The following is a 17,191-nucleotide window of genomic DNA, read 5'->3' on the forward strand; positions in this document are numbered from 1 at the left end:
GCCACTGAGACAGCCCGGCAGGCCAGATGTGCCAGGAAGGGGCTGGGCAGGGGTCCCTAGATGGGCTGAGAGCTCTCTTTGTAGGGGAGCCAGATGTCATCTGAGAGGCAGAAGGAGGCTGCAGAGAATCGGGGTGGGATGCTGGCCCATGCAGGGCCACAGGATGCTCTGCAGCCCCATAGGAGGTGTTCATGGGAATGGCTACGATGTGAATGCTGGTCCCTCCAGGGCGTTCTGGGCTTTGACTCTCACACAACCCCTTCTCGGAGGCTGTCTCCCCAGGTCACTGAAATGCCCTCCACGGTAGCTTTCTCTCCTTTCACAGGTGAGGACCTGAAGCTCAAGCTTCTGCCACCAGTTCAGAGGCCTTACTACTAACTCAACTCTGACAGACAGCTGAGCCAGGAGCCCAGCAGGACCGCTGGCCCCAGGGAGCGAGGCTGCGGGGAGCGGGTGGGGCCTGGCTGCGGGCGCGGCTCTGGCTGGGGATTGGTGCCAGGTGGCGAGGCAGCCTCAGGATTGCGAGATCTTTGGATTTTTCCAGAGAAACTGGAAATCTGGATTTCTTAAAATGTGAAGTTTCCCATTTTTTAAATGTTGTCAACTAATTTAATTCCATGTAAAATGTCTAGCGGGCTACACAAACTTCCTTGGGCTGGTCTCCACTCCAGGTCGCCAGCTGCAGCCTTGCCCTTGCCCCCAAGATGCCAGGGGGATAAGCCCTCGCCCTCCTCAGTTGAATAAAAACATTCAAATGCCTTGGGCTCGGTCCCACAGGAAGAAGCCGCACAAAGGGGTGAGAAAGCAGTGACTGATTGAGTGCTTTGTGTCAGGCTTAGTTTTGGGGGTATGGGATATAACTTGATAAAAATAGACCCCCCCCCAAACCCCCTCATGAAGCTCATATTCTAATTGAAGAGACACACCATAAAGATAAGTCTGTAAAGATGCTAGAGTGTTAATAACACGTCCTAATGAGAAAAAGAAGGCAGGAAGTTCCATTTCAGATAGAGGGACCGGAGAGCCTCACTGGGCAGGTGACATGTGGCCAAGACTTGGGGGAATGAAGGGAGGGAATCCTGCTGAGAGAGGCAGGGTGAGTGTCCAGAAGGAAAGGGCAGTAAGCACACAGGCCCTGAGGCAAGGAGAGGAGACTCGGGGAGAGGAAGGGAGAGAAAGAGTCTGCAAGAGGGGTTCCCGCAGTATCCATGGTCACAGAGGTAGGAGGAGTCAGAAGGGGGAAGCCAAGCACCTAGGGGCCTCTGGTTTACTCGGGAGGAGATGGGAAGCCATCGGAGTGACAGGATCATTCCTGCTGAGAATCCACTGAAGAGAAGCAGGGAAGGAAGCAGAGAGACCCTTTAAGAGGCATCGCCATCATCCGGGTGAGGAAATGATGGTGGCTGGGAGGAGGGCGTGGCCATGGAGGTTGTGAGAGGTGATGGATTCTGGACATACTTTGTGAGTAAGCCTAATGACGTGCTGGAAGGTTTAACAACCAGCTCTTGGGGCGGGGTGGTTGATTTCCATGGTGTAAGTGTTGCTAATGGTCATTTGCAGCTACCACCAGGATATAAGCTGGCTCTCAAAGTTCCTGAAACATTTACAGTTGGGTCTGGCAAGCCAACCCAGGCCAGCCTCAGCACAGCACTGGGCAGAGCTCACAGGACTTGCTAGTAGCTTGGATGTGAGAGGTCAGAAAGGGAGAGCAAAAAGAACTCTGAGATTCGGGCAACATTGACTTAAATGGGGATGAATGTGATGGGATTAAACTTGGGGAAAATATCAGAGATTTGGAGAAATCTATTAAATCTTTTCTTTTTAATCTCACAAGGCATTATCACTACTGTTTCATAGAGTCAATGTTTGTTTTTATTTATCCATCTCTTTGCCTTTTTATTTACTTTTCATTCTTTCTCACCTTTCAGACCTTCCATCTGGAGTCATTTTACTTCTGCTTAAAGAGCAGAGCATCCTTTAGGGAGAGTCAGCTGGTAGCAACTCCAGTTGTGTGTGTGTGTGTGTGTGTGTGTGTGTGTGTGTATGTGTGTTTAACTTTATTTTTATAATCTTAAAGCATCTGTATTTTGCCCTTATTCTTGAAATGCATTCCACTGAGAAATGAATTTTAGGTGGGCAATTATTTTATTTTAGTATATTAAAAAATGTAAAGATAATCTGTCCTTAATATTTTTCTTTGTGTTTGGGACTTACTAAAATTTCTCAGTGATGTATCTTGCTGTGAATATCTTTTTATCCTGCTTCAGATCAATTTGTCTTCTTGTATTTGTGATGTGTTGTTTTCCCTCAGTTCAGAGACATTATCAGCTGTTATCTGTTTACATATTGCCTCTGACACAATTGATTTCTCCTTTGTTTGGACTCCAATTAAACATATGTTGGTTCTTCTTGTTGCCTGTGGCTCTTAACTTTTCTGTAACATTTTCCATCTTTTTTTGTTCCTCTATGCTAAGTTTTGAATAATTTCTTCCTTCTTCTAGTTTACTAATTCTCTCCAGATATATCTTTGAGCTTTTATTGTTATTAATTAATTTTATGTAGAAGTTTGATTTGGTCTTTTTCCAAATATAAATCGTTACAGTTTGAATTTTTTCTAGAAGTTTGATTTGGTCTTTTTGCAAATGTAAATCAATTGTTATAGTTTCTTATTAACTGAAAGTATTTTCAAGTACTAGTATATCTTTTATTTCTCTAAATAGAATGATAAAGATTGTTTTATAGATACAAAACCTGAAGTTCCTCTTATCTGTTGTATCTATAGTTTCTTACTTTTTGTGCTTGTTCCAGGTACCCCTAAGTCCTCACTTAACGTGATAGCTATAATAGATTCTTAGAAACTGCGACTTTAACTGAAACAACATATGGTGAAACCAATGTCATCACAGGCTAATTGACATAAACAAGAGTTAAATTCCTAGGGCCTATTTCTGGTTACAAACACATCACCACGTTTTGACATAAAGACCCAAAACACTTCTAGTATTATACATTGAATGTGAGATGTCCATACATTTAAGAAATATTTAAGAATAAAAACAAGTGAGATGATTATTTTCCAACTTGATTATTCCAGTTCAGGATTATGGGTGACTGTAGCCTATTCCAGCAGCTCAGGGTGCAAGATGGGACCCCACCCTGAACAAGATGTCTTTCCATCGCAGGGCAATTCATACCCACACCCACACCCACACTCACTCAGACTGGGACAATGTCGGTACCCCAATTCTCCTCACATGCATATCTTTGGAATGTGGGCGAAAACCAGATTTTCCAGAGAAAATCCACACAGACCTGGGGGAGAGCATGCAAAGTCCACACAGATTTTTGGAATGGATTTTTTCCTCAGTGATGCTATAATGAGACTGCACTGAGCAAAACAACATTGCATCCAAGGACCTGCTGCACTGGGTTGTTTGGGGTTGCTTCCTGTCATACTTGAAAGAAATCTGTTGGTGAAATAATTAAAGCCTGGGGATGAGAGTGCCTTCTTCCATCTGCGAGGCTTTGTTGTGTTTTTCCTTTTGCCATGCACTGTGGAAAGCACTGATCTGGAACCACTTTAAGTCAAGTTCCAGCGACTGAGGTTCCCTGAGCCAGAGAGTGAGGAGAACTCCATCAATTTTTCACCAAGCTGGTTTCATTGCAGTGTACCCTTACCCTCAGGATGTGACGTGGAATTTTTCAGGCTGATGGAAATATTTTACATCAGATGGGGGTGGTGGTTACATGAGCATATACATTGGTCAACGTTTATCAAACTATACACTTAAAATGGGTACATTTTACTATATGCAAATTATGACCCAAAAAGTTGAATTACAAAGTAAGAAAAAAGAAAACCTCTTTGCTCCTAGTGAAAAAAAGCATGGTAGAGTGGCAGGAGGCCCTGCACAAACCCTCGAAAGAGAGTGAAGACTGAGCACTATTCATGGTCCACACCACCATCTGGGCGGGAGTCTGGAGTCTGATGCTGGAGTGTGGGAGGGGGGCACTGAGCAGGGGCAGGCAAAGCCCCTGTTCATACCTGCAGTGCAGTGAGCTTATATACTTGTTAAGATGGGTAAGCATCTGAGCAGTGTGCTTCTTTATCAGAACAAATCCAGGGCTCAGTGGACATGGGTCTGGAGGTATGGAGGAGCCAGAGAAAGTGGGGTAACTCCAGAGATGCATCTTCAAGTTGGCAGTCTTATCTTACAACAAGAGAGGGACCCAGAATGCCTTGCCCTGGTGCCCTTATGGCAGAACCCCGTGGGAGAGAATGCAGGTAGAGGACAGAGGTGAAGAGAGCGGTGGGGTTCTGGAACATGGGGGGTGGCCTGGAGAGCGGAGGTGACAGAGGATGGGAAGGCACCAGGCAGGAACCCTCCACATGCAGGAAGGGCCAGCCCCCCTCCTGCTGGGCCCACCTGGGGCCTGGGGCAGGGCTGTGCTTCCGGGTCTCCCTTTCCTCATCAGCTGCTCCTCCAGCTTTTTTTCGTGGAACCTTGGTGGCCCCTGCCACTGTGGAACAGAGAAGGGTAAGACATGGATGTTCTATCAGTGCTAGCGGTGTGGCTTTTGACAAATTATTGCATCTGAGTCTCAGTTTCATTCTTTCTGAAATGGGAATCAAAACTTAAGTGAGACAACACATTAAGGTTTTTTAATGCATTTCCTGGCACGTAGCAGCAATTTAATGCATGGAGATTGTTGTTGTTATAAGACAAAGACAAGGAGGATAAGTGAAAGATGGGATGTAGTTAAGAACACGTTAGGTGGCGCAGAGCGCAGCAGCCTTCAGGTTGGGAGGCAGAGTTAATTCATCAGTCACGTATGTATGGATGTGTATTAGGATCTCCTCCCCTTCATTTGTCATATACTTATATTCATTTATGTGTTTGCTTCTTTTATTCCCCAACCCCTCCAGCTCTATTGAGGTACGATTGAGAACAAAATTGTATATATAAAGTACCCCCCCCCCAAATGTATACACACTTGAAATAATTATAAAGGTCGTGTTTGTCCAAATGCATTTCATTTTCAAAATGTCATGGAAATGAGCTGCTGACGGGTACATACATCTTGGGGACGCCCCGTATGGGAGTTGTACCGTGGATCACTGAAGGTCCTCTGAGACTTTTCTGTATCTCCCAGTCACAGCTCTCCAGCAGGCCAGGGCCACGTCTGCTCTGTGCGCAGCTGTGTCCTCAGCACTGAGTGTGCTGCCAGCCAGCCACATCCTGGGCACTTGGCGAATGTGCTGAGTGAACACCAGGCCTGTGCAGGGTGCTGGGCTGTGGAGCTCTCAGCCTAAAGGGGAAGCAGAGTGACTTAACCCATTCCTCTGAGGGCTGTTTCCAGATCTCTGTGGGAGCAGAGGGCATCAGCAGGGGCCTGAGTGAGGAGGGCTAAGGCCCTGGGGGACGAGGGGAGGGGGGCGGGATGGTGACAGGGCTGGCACAGGATCCCTGACAAGGCAGCAGGCACAAGGGAAGAGGGGTGAGGCGTGAGGAGAAAACAAGAGGAAGGGGCTGTCCCCTTGGCAGGGAGCGCAGGGCCCAAAGAGGGACTTGGAGCTGGGAGTGGGGCCAAGAGGGAAGGGGAGAAGCTCCCGGAGGGGGAGGAGGCCCCCTCAGGCTTGGGCAGGAGGAAGGGACAGGCTCTGAGTCATGGGATGGGGAGAAGTGGGGATGCCCCAGCCGCTGAACCGAAGGGTCCAGGCCTCACAGACCTGCGAGGTGCGGGGTGCCTGTGGATGGAGGAGAGAGCCCCTGGAGAGAAGCCACCAGCATGACTTAATCCAGCGGCAACATGGCGACTGATGCACTTCACGGCCCCTCCCTGGGCTCCGCCATGAGAGGAGCCAAAGGCTGGAGGAGAGAGGAGCTGTGAGGAAGGTGGAGAAGGAAGCGAGGAGTCTGGGGGGCAGCAGAGCAGAGGAAATGGAGGGGAGGGGGCAAGGAAGGGGAGCACAGAGAGCAGGAGGGAGAGCAAGCGAGCAGTAGAGGAGGGAGCATGGAAGGGAGGAAAAGGGCCTTCTGTCGACAAGAATCAGCTGTGACAGCCTCACAGACTAATCACCCAAATCCCAGCTGCCCTGCATGCAGGCCTGGGAAGGAGGCCCACCAGCCATCAGGTCCTGGAGGGAGCTCCTCCCTGTGTGTGCTCCCGGCCTCCTCTCCTCCCCTTTCCGCACCTCCCGTTCTTTCTCTCTCCAGAACTAGCAGGAGGGATGGACGGTGGCTGCCTCCCCAGAGCTACCGCCTTGGGAAGGAGCGGCCGGTGAGTAATGCTAATGACACAGCAGCGCTAATGACAGCACGGCCTGCCCCCTGCCCTGGCACCTGTCTCCAAGGAGCCAGACCGCTCCAATCCCAGTTCAATCCCAGTTCCGCTGTGGGCGGGAGCAGGCTCCTCAGTCCCGAGTAAGGATCCACATGCAAGAAAGAAGCCTGAATCCCAGCATGCAAGAGGCCAGTTAGACTGATGGGAGAACTTCCCGAGGAGATCCTGTGAGCTGCAAGGGCCGGGCAAATGAAGCTCGGGGGAGGGAAGGCAGGGCAGGGCAAGAGCCTCCTTTTCCGGGGGTCATCCTCTCCCAGCCGCCTTCCCCCGAGCCCCATGCCACTTGGTAACGAACGGCACAGCCCTGGCCCAGGGAGCAGACAGTCCGGGCTGCCAACCACCTTCCAAAACATGTTTTGCCTCTTCGCCTTCCTTCTGTGGCTTGGCTCAGCGGGGTCAGAAAATTCCCCACACCTGGGCGGGCCAAGATGGGCTGCTCCGTCCCACTCATCACTGTTTCCAGTCTGAAAGCCCCGCTCTGTCCTCAGACCGGCTGTATGGGGTGGGACGGAGTGCCCGAGGCCCCGAGATGAGCAGCTCCCAGGGCCCCGTGGGGGAGGGGCGTCTGGAGGCCTGGTGTGAAGCCAAGGGGGAGATGGGTGCTTGCTGCACACACACACACACACACACACACACACACACACACACACCGTCACAGCCCCAGAGATCCACCCAAGAACGGGCTATGGGATGGTCTTCTGGGCCTGGCAGGGTGGCCACAGTAGCTCACTGCCAAGCGGGGATGGATGGAAGGGGCAGCGTTTGTGCCCGGGACATCAGCTCCCCGCTCGCCACCCTCCCTCCGGAGCATCCTTGGCTCCATCCTCCGCCGAGGGACGCCAAGGCCAGCGTAAACACCGCGAAGGAAACGCAGCGTCTCTTGGCCAGGACACTTCATAACAATGCTCTGGATCCTTCTGTTTCATGAGCCGCAGCCATTAAAAGTATTTATCCTTCCCTGCGCATCTTTGGGGTCAGTCACGGGTCGTGGCGCCCGATTGTCCTGAGTGCGCCTTGCCTGTCTGAGGCTGTTAGCTCGCAGAGCAGCAGAGAGCAGGCCTGCTTGCTCCAGAGAGTACGTCCAATAGGCCCCAAGGTCCCCACCACCCTGCCTGGGCCCTGCAGGGGTGGGGAGCAAGGATGAACCGAGCACGGCTCCTCTTTCCCCCCATTCACCGGGAGGGTCCCTTCCATATGCCCTTGGGAATGCCAGGCTGGTGGGGAGACAGCCTTGTCTGGAGGGACATCCATCCGGGTGGTCAGGCCAGTTGAAGACCACAGTAGGAGAGCCAAAAGCAAGCTGGAGGCCAGTGAGTGTGAGCAGAAGGCAGGGTGAGTGGAGGAGCAGAGGGGCTGCCGGATCCGCTCAGTGAACACCATCTCCAGGCCTGGATGGTCGCTCTCCTCTCTGTAAACAAAGCCTGGGACGGGGCAGGCATGACAGCTACAGAAGACGTGCTCTCTCACCCTCTCTCGGCTTCTGCCCACTTCCCAGTGTCCCCAGCCCCTGAGGGAGAAGCCCCAGAGGGAGAAGCCCTGGAGGGAGAAGCCCCAGGCAGTGGGCGGGACTTCATGCACAGATTACTTGTGACATCCCAACAGTAGCTCTTCTGAGCCCAGCAGTCTGAGAAAAGAAAAAAAAACACACAAAAAACGGGTTGAGAACATTCTGGGCTTCAGTCTCAGCCTCTGGCCTTGTCCTTTCCTTTGACAGGGAGGCTGACAGCCTCGGAGGGGGGGACCCACGTGGCACGGCCCTGAGCTGGGTGCCCTGGCGCTGGGGAAGGCCAGGGCCGCGCAGGGAAGGAAGGAGGGGCCTCGTGCACCAGCTGCAGGCCAACCAGCTATTTTCCCCGACTGGGCAAGCAGCTCGGAATAGAGGAGAAACGGCGAGAAAAGAGGCCGAGGCTGGTGGGGGGGATGAGAGGAGCAGGGAGCATCTGTGTCACCTGCTGCTCGGCTATTTCAGCAGAAGCCACGGGCCAGGTCTCAGGAGACCAGGACTCCAACCCGGCCTGACACCCGGGGTGGTGTGGGCAGGAACCGAGGCATATCCTGCTTTATTAATTACTCCCACCACACACACTCACACACACACACACACACACCACACATCACACACACATCACACACAATCACACACACTCACACACACACACACACACACACACCCCACACATCACACACACATCACACACACACACACATCACACATCACACACACATCACACACATCACACACAATCACACACACTCACATACACATCACACACACACTCACATACACATCACACACAATCACACACATATCACACACAATCACACACACATACACATCACACACACACATCACACACAATCACACACATATCACACACAATCACACACACATACACATCACACACACATCACACACAATCACACACACACATACACATCACACACACACACACACACACACACACACACACTGTGGATTACCATTCATTCTGCAAGCATTGTCAGTATAGTGTAGACAGCATAGACCCCTGGGGCCAGGTTGCCTGGGTTCCAATCCTGATGACAACACTTAGCAACTGTATGATACGCTGTAACACACGGTGATGTGGTGCCTGCTCCTGGGTTGTTACGAGGATGGGTGAGCGAATGCACTGTACCAGTAGTCGGCAAGCTGCGGCTCACGGGCCTCGGTTTGTGCTCTGTTGACTAATGAGTTTGCCGACCACTGATAAGGCATTACCCTTACCCAGAAGTTCTGACTTCAGGCTAAAGACATTAGGACATTATAAAATGTTTTTTTAGGTGTTTTTCCCTAAGGCAGTGGTCGGCAAACTCATTAGTCAACAGAGCGGCAAACAGCAGCTCACGAGCCGCATCGACAGCCGTGCTGACCACTGCACTGTACACTCACCCTCGGCACGTAGGGGGCTCTGCCAGGTGTAAGCTGTTCTGACTGTTGTTACTCATGGGCCAGGTCCTGTGTTAGAGCTGCTGTGATCACGTGGCAGAGGCAGCCCTGGACACCGGCAGTGAGTGCACCAACACTCACCATCCAGGCCTGGAGACTGTTCACACGCCTCCCCCGGGGAGGCGGCCTGCCTTAGCGAGTGCGGTAACCGCGCTGAATAGGTCCATGCACTCTGCCTATGGGAATCAAGGAGAGCTTCCTGTAGGAGGTGCCATTTGATTTGGGCCTTGCAGGTTGGCTAGGAGTTCCCCAAATGGAGAATAAGAAAAGAAGGGCCTCTGAACCCAAATTGGACAAAGACCTAAAAACAGGAAAACATGACCTCACAAACCTGGTTCCCAGGTCTGTGGGGACAATGGAAAAAAATGCAAATGGCAGGCACTGGGTCAGGTTGCAGGCCCTCCAGGGGCACGGCAAGGCCTTTGAACTTGGTTCTGTAAGTAACGAGAAACTGCAGTTTTAAGCAAGGGGGTTGCCTCGTCAGGTTTGTGTTTGGGAAAAATAATGCACTTGTTGGGTCATGGAAAATAGATTAGAAAGTGAGAAGGCTGCCGAAACACACACACACACACACACACACACACACACACACACACACGAGGATTCTGCAATGACTCAGGCCAACACAAAATAGGATAAACAATTCCAGTGGTCTGAGGCTCACTGCCAGGTTACCCTGGGGCCAGGGTAGGACATGAACACCTACTGTGTATTAGAACTGTGCTGGCCCCCGGCTCCAGGTAGGAATCAGATTGGGCACAAGCTGGTAGACTGGAGAACAGAGGAAAACGGGGAAGTGGCAGTGGTCCCGGGGGAGGAGGGACTGGAGCACAGGGACAGAGCGGTCAGCATGGCCATCGGTCCCCAGGGGCTGAAGAGGAAAGTCCTGTCACAAGGGCATCCGAGCAGAGTAACACCAGGGACAGAGGGCCATCTAGACAGAAGGTGCAGCAGGGACATGTGACAGAGCCTGGAGTACTCTGGTTGCTCTGAGGGCCTGGGGCTTGGAGCTCAAGCATGGGACTAGAGATCATAAGTAGGGTCAGAGCATCAAGCTTGGGCCACATTCTGTGACTCTCGGCCAAGGGGGTGGAGCCTAATCGCTCACCGGGACAGTCTTTAACAACACAGAGCACCTTCATCGGCATCGGTCAGGGTGGCCGCAGGCCTGTTACGAGCTCTCGGGCGAATCTGACAGACACTGGGATTAAGACCCATGATCGCAGGGACAGGGAGCCACTGGAAGTGATCTGGTCAGATCCCTGCCTTAGCCAGAGGCAGGTGGAGGGTGGAGGGTGGAGGGTGGAGGGTGGGGGATGGGGGAAGGGGAAAGGAAGGGAGACCCGGTCAGGAACCCCAGCAGTGGACAGTGCCATGGTAGGAAAGAGGAGGGACATTGCAAAGCCACCAGGGAAGGAGAACGGAAGGAACATGGAGAGTCCATATAGCGGGTAAAAGAGAGAGGCAGAGGAATGAGAACCTGAGGCCCAGATCAGCGGTACGCAATAGTTTCAAGGACGAGGAGTTCAACGTCAAAAAATAAATAGGTGATAATAGGTAAACTTGCCTGATTAGAGAATTCAGAATGACACCAAGCTAATGGCTTTGGAGAGGACCGCAAAGAATCTGCCTTTTGTTCCTCACCACCGCACAGAGACAGACACCCAACAGCACCTGTGAAGGGATGACGGAGCGGCCACTGCCTGGCGGAGTCGCCTTGCTCCTGCCCTCAGGACCTTGCCACCCGGGGCATCAGTGACCACACGTGGCCACACACGGCCATACGTTAGCATCCCGTGGCTGCAGCGTGCCTGGGCCCGCGTGAGGCAGGGCTGTTCCTGGGAATCTGCTGTAAGGAGTGGGGTGGCATCAGTAACTTAGCAGCACCACGCCTGCCGCCTTGATATCAGATCCAGGTGCTGTGACTTCCAAAAGGCGATTTTACAGGCAAAGAAACAAGGGGAGTCCCAGGATCATGTGGCTGGGTAGGCAAAAGGCAGTGGTGACCAAGCAGGCCAGGCTAGCGCTGTCGGCCACATCCATGACAGTGCAGGGCTGCACAGCACCCCACTGGTGAAAGCCCCAGACAAAACTGTGGACAATGAGCTCTAGCCAGTGTTGGTCAGTGGATAGAGCGCAGGCCTGCGGACTGAAGGGTCCTGGGTTCGATTCTAGTCAAGGGCACATGCCCAGGTTGCAGGCTCCGTCCCCAGCAGAGGGCGTGCAGGAGACAGCCGATCAATGATTCTCATCATTGATGTTTCTATCTCTCCCTCCCTCTCCCTTCCTCTCTGAAATCAATAAAAATATATTTAAAAACAAACAAAAAACTGTGGAACAACGAGTGAAGGGATTCAGGGTCCTCCAGCTCCCGGGGTTCCCAGTGTGGCTGGTGGCATGTCTCCTCCCTCCCTCCCTGTCATGGCCCCTGCCTTCCTCTGGCTGCACAGGCAGCCCAGCCGCTCGCTCCCGGCGCAGGCGAGGCGGGTGGTGAATGGAAGGAGCCTGCACGTCCTGTGGCTTCTTTTTCCACCAGCTGAGCCCTGGGGGTTTCTGGATAAGAGTCTGGCCCGGAGGACGGCCCTGGGAGACTCCTCCTGCAGGGAAGAAACGGCCCTGCTCGGGGCCAGGTCAGGGAGAATGTGAGGTTCTGGGGGCCAAGCCCCTGGCAGAGTGCCAGCCCTCCACAGTCCCCCCAGGGACAGCGCTGCGGGCCTGTCCTCTGCACAGGCCTGTCCTCTGCACAGGCCTGTCCTCTGCACAGGTCTGTCCTCTGCACAGGTCTGTCCTCTGCACAGGCCTGTCCTCTGCACAGGCCTGTCCTCTGCACACTGCTTGGGGAAGTGCCTGCGAGCTGCTGGGCCAGGGGGGCCTCCCAGGATGAAGGGCGTGGCCGGGCATTCTGGGGGGGCAGAGGGGCTGATTGGGAACCACCTGCACCCCCCACAGGCACTTTCCCTGACCCAGGTTCCGGGGCTACTGTCATAAAACTTGGGCGAGGGGGAGCCCCAAGAAGGTCTGAGATGGAGTTTGCCACTGTGCCCGTGACATGAGTGCCTGGATTCAGAAATCAAGTCGAGGGACGGCAGCCGACACCTGCCCCAGGCTGGGTGAGACCTGCAGCCCAGGGAGGGCAGCGGAGGAGCTGAGACCGCAGAGAGCACAGCTGGAGGCAGAGTCTGAGTCTCCCTGCCCCGGGTGTGTGTGTGTGGGGGGCGGGGGGCGGGCATCACGCCACAGGTCCACACGGGGCCTGGTCAGACAGATCAGGGGCAGAGAGAGAGCCGGTGCACCGAGTGGCGTGGCCATCAGGACAGGCCTCCCAGGGAAAATGAAGGTGCACAGCAGCTCCCGCATCGCCGTACAGATGACCCTGCGGGCACGGCAAGCCGGTCGCTGTGTCTCCGGGAGGAACGGTGATGGGGACACAGGCGGGGAGAAGACTTTTTCCGGAGCAACCTTTTGAAATTTGAATCAAGAGAGTGTATTACTTATTCATGTTAAAATAATAAGATCGAGCCCTGGCTGGTGTGGGACAGTGGACAGAGCGTCAGCCTGCAGACTGAAGGGTTCCTGGTTCGATTCCAGTCAAAGGCACATACCTGGGTTGTGGGCTCAATCCCCAATAGGGGGCGTGCAGGAGGCAGCCAATCAGTGATTCTCTCTCATCACTGGTGTTTCTCTCTCTCTCTCCTCCCTCTCCCTTCCTCTCTGAAACCAATAAAAATGTATTTAAAAAATAAAATAAAATAATAAGATCATTTAAAAAGAGTGACAGAGGGCCTCCTTGTTTGACCCTCTTGAATGTGATGGAACAGACTCCCACTGAGTCCCCGGGGGGTGCCAGGCCCTGGCGGGGGCTGTGGGTTGCACCATGATGACAGGGTGCCGTCTCTCCCCACCAAGGAGCCCCTGGCCACAGGCAACCCGGCCCCAGGCGGGGCGGCGGGTGAGAGACCACAGGACACCCAGAGTTTCTCCCTGCCACCCAGCCGCCCAGGCAGCCTAGGCTGTGAGCCTCGACTGGTGAGGGGTGAGGGTCCCAGACCAGCCCCCGTGGGCCTGCTGACCGCAGGGCTGTCTCAGCCGAAATTCCTCGGCCACACCGCTCCCTGCGGCAGCACCTCGGGGACAGGGCAGCGGGAGGTGGGGAGGAGCCTGCGTTGCTAGAGACCTCCTGTGGGAAGGACCACGCACAATCGTCCCTTTCTCCTCCCGCTTAAGTGCTCGCCTGTAACCAGCAGTAGTCGCTGGGAGTCCAACAAGCAGAGGGCCCGAGGGGGGTGGCCAGGCTCTCTGGTTTCAAGGCTTCCACCACCACGTGGCAGAGCCCCCCACCCTCCCCTGCCCACCACCCCCCAGCTCCCTCCTATGAGTGGGTCTCCGCAGCCTGACTCCCCACCACCTCCCCCAGAGCCCACCTCATGTCCTCGCCACCCCAGGAAGAGAGAAGGCCCCCCTGGGGTGCAGCCACCCCTGGTGGCCCCCGAGACTCCTCCGGAGGGGGGCTCTTTCTAGAGGGGAGTCGGGGAGCGCTGTACGGAGCTGGGGAGCCACATGGCACCTCCCAGACCACACTCCCAGCGCCGGAGCTGCCTGGGTGGGCCTGGGGCAGTGCAGTGGGCGGGGTGACCTGGAGGCAGGGGTGGAGATCTGCTCTCCGGGCGGCTGGAGGGCAGCAGAGTGGGAATCCCAACCCTGGGTCCGGAGCCCCGTCTCAGGCCCCCTTCACACGAAGAGAGCTCAGAGGTACTTGGTGCAGGACAGACTGGGTTCAGAGGAGGAGGGACATCTCCAAGGCATGTCTCTTCCGTGCTCAGTGGTAGGACCCATGCACAAAGTGGTGAGGGGCGGGTCTGTGTCCCAGTGGAGGGCACCAGGTTTGGACAGCAGGTATGAGGCACAGCCAGGTCTAGAAACCCAGGCCTGGTCTCCCACCCTGGATGCCATTTTGTCCCGGTCAAGACGATGAGAGAGGCAGGCTGGTGGCAAACACCGGACACCTTACCCCTCAGGAGGACCTGATTCATCCCAGCTCACTCCGTTTCTCACTGGTGGGCCTTTGGCCCCTGGTTGTGACCTCAGGCATCTCCCAGGACTGGCGGGTCAGTGGCTGAGTGAGGTCATCTAGGCCCCCAACTCTGGGACAGACAGCATGGAGGAGGGGTGCCCGTGTTGGACTAGGAAGTGTTTTTCCTTCCTAAATAGCCTCAAATCCAGTTTTTTTTTAAAGTAGCAATGCTTTGCTCCGACCGGTGTGCTCAGTGGTCAGAGCATCCGCTGGTGCACGAAGGGTGGCGGGTTCAATTCCTGGTCAAGGGCACATACCTGGGTTTTCATTTGATCCGCATCCCCCAGTTGAGGCACCTGCAGGAGGCAACTGGTGGATGTGTCTCTCACATAAATCAATCTCTCTCTCTCTCTCTCTCTCTCTCTCTCTCTCTCTCTCTCTCTCTCCCTCTCCCTCTCTCTCTCTCTCCCTCTCCCTCTCCCTCTCCCTCTCTCTCTCCCTTCCTCCCACTCTCTCTCCCTTCCTCCCACTCTCTCTGAAAAAATATCCTCAGGTGAGGATTAAAAAAGAGGAGATGCTTCAGGTGCTTTGTGGGAGGGGGTGTGGGCACAGATGGAACAGGATGGACCATGAGCTGGTCGTAGTTACAGTGGGGCATGAGGAACACCGTTATTAACACTATTCTGAGCACCTGTGTATGTTTTAAATTCTCTATAATAAAAAGGATTTATTATCAATATGCTATCAAGGAACATATCGAGTCCTCAAGCCACAGGAGCCCCACAGGCAGCCCATTAGCACAGTCCTGCCATCCCTCCCAGCCCCGGCGCTCTCTCCTTCCCGCCTGCTCTCTGCGAGGCTGGGCCAGGGCAGGACCGGGAGGGGAAGAGGCACGGAGGCCGGGGAAGGGCTTGGAGCCGGCCATCGGCCATGCTGATGAGCGTGGACTCTGGGCACTGGAGGTGCCCATGGAAATGGACCCAGTCACCCCCCCCCCCCCCCCCGCCCCTGTCTAACCCCTCCCACCCCGCTCCTTACCCCTCCCCCTGCACATCGCTGTCTCTTGCTCACCTTTCTCACCACCCACCGCACTAAAGGGAAACGAGCAAACCGAGGCTTGATGTCCCCAGGCAGCAGGCGGGAGCCCGTTTCTTTAGGACGAAAAATAAAATGCACGAGTGGGATTGGCACACTCAGGGCACGTGTGACTCCAAGAGGGTGGCGCAGACCTCCCAGCGGGTGAGGAAAGCTCACACTTTGGGGGCACAGGCAAGGTGGGGAGAGAAGGTCTGCATTTTATTTTCCCTTCTCTGTTCCGTAGGCTGCCTACCATTCGCCACACGCACCTCCTAACCCTAATACTGTCCCAGTCTATAAAGCCCTCTCACACTTACAACCTGTGCGGTAGGTATTATCCCCATTCCATAGGTGAGGAAACTGAGGCTCCACAGAGTAAGCTACTTGCCCACGATCAGCTCGCTTGTCAATGGCAGCGTCCGGGGCTGCTGACCTGGGGTGCAAGGTCTGTACCCCAGATTGGGAGAGGTGGTGGCTTACTCTCCTGGGCACCAGGCCCTTCGGCCCTCTCTGGGTCTGCGGGTAGAAAAGGTACCGTTGGCGCCGAAACCGGTTTGGCTCAGTGGATAGAGCGTCAGCCTGCAGACTGAAAGGTCCCAGGTTCGATTCTGGTCAGGGGCATGTGCCTTGGTTGCGGGCACATCCCTGGTAGGGGGTGTGCAGGAAGCAGCTGGTCGATGTTTCTGTCTCATTGACGTTTCTAGCTCTCTATCTCTCTCCCGTCCTCTCTGTGGAAAATCAATAAAATATATTTAAAAAAAAAAAAAGAAGAAAGAAGAAGAAAGAAAGAAAAGGTACCGTTGGCTGAAACTGGTTTGGCTCAGTGGATGGAGCATCGGCCTTCGGACTGAAGGGTCCCAGGTTCGATTCCGGTCAAGGGCATGTACCTTGGTTGTGGGCACATCCCCAGTGGGGGGTGTGCAGGAGGCCGCTGATCGGTGTTTCTGTCTCATTGACGTTTCTAGCTCTCTATCCCTCTCCCTTCCTCTCTGTAAAAAACTCAATAAAATATATTAAAAAGAAAGAAAGAAAGAAAAGAAAAGGTACCATTGAAGTTCCTCCGGAGCCGGCTGGGGTGCAGGAGGGTTCGATGGGCTGCTCCGTGTGTGTCACCACGGTTTCCCGAGGAAAACTGTCCGAGGAACAGTCTGACGGGAAGGGCTCTTCTGGGATGACAGGGGCCGGGCCTTTGGACTCCTCCATGTGGCCGTGTGAGGGCCACAGAGCCCCCGTGTCTCCTGGGACCCAGACGGGGAGCTGCAGGAAGACACGGGCACGGCCCCCCTGGGCGAGGGCCAGTGGCTCCAGGTCTGATGTCAACGCTGAATTCTGTCACAGTTTGCTGTGTGACTCCAGGCCAGACTTCTCCCTCTCTGGTCCTCTGGCCACAAAACCAAGGCTGCCTCCTGCGCCCGCTCAGGGCACAGCGGGCTCCAGCCTCCTCAGCAACCTCCTGCAGAAGATGAGGAGGAAAGGCTTTTAAGAGAAACTGCTCCATTCCCCTCCCTGGTTTGGAAATTTTACCCCGGGGAGAAGCCCGTGTGTGTGTGTGTGTGTGTGTGTGTGTGTGTGTGATTGTGTGTGTCTGTGTGTGTGATTGTGTGTGAGTGTGGGATTGTGTGGGATTGTGTGTGGGATTTTGTGTGTGATTGTGTGTGTGTGACTGTGTGTGTGATTGTGTGTGTGTCTGTGTGTGTGTGTGTGATTGTGTGTGATTGTGTGTGTGGGGGGGGGATTGTGTGGGATTGTGTGTGTGTGTGATTGTGTGAGATTTTGTGTGTGATTGTGTG

This window comes from Pipistrellus kuhlii, unplaced genomic scaffold, assembly GCF_014108245.1.
Source record: "Pipistrellus kuhlii isolate mPipKuh1 unplaced genomic scaffold, mPipKuh1.p scaffold_m20_p_18, whole genome shotgun sequence".
Lineage (NCBI taxonomy): Eukaryota > Metazoa > Chordata > Mammalia > Chiroptera > Vespertilionidae > Pipistrellus > Pipistrellus kuhlii.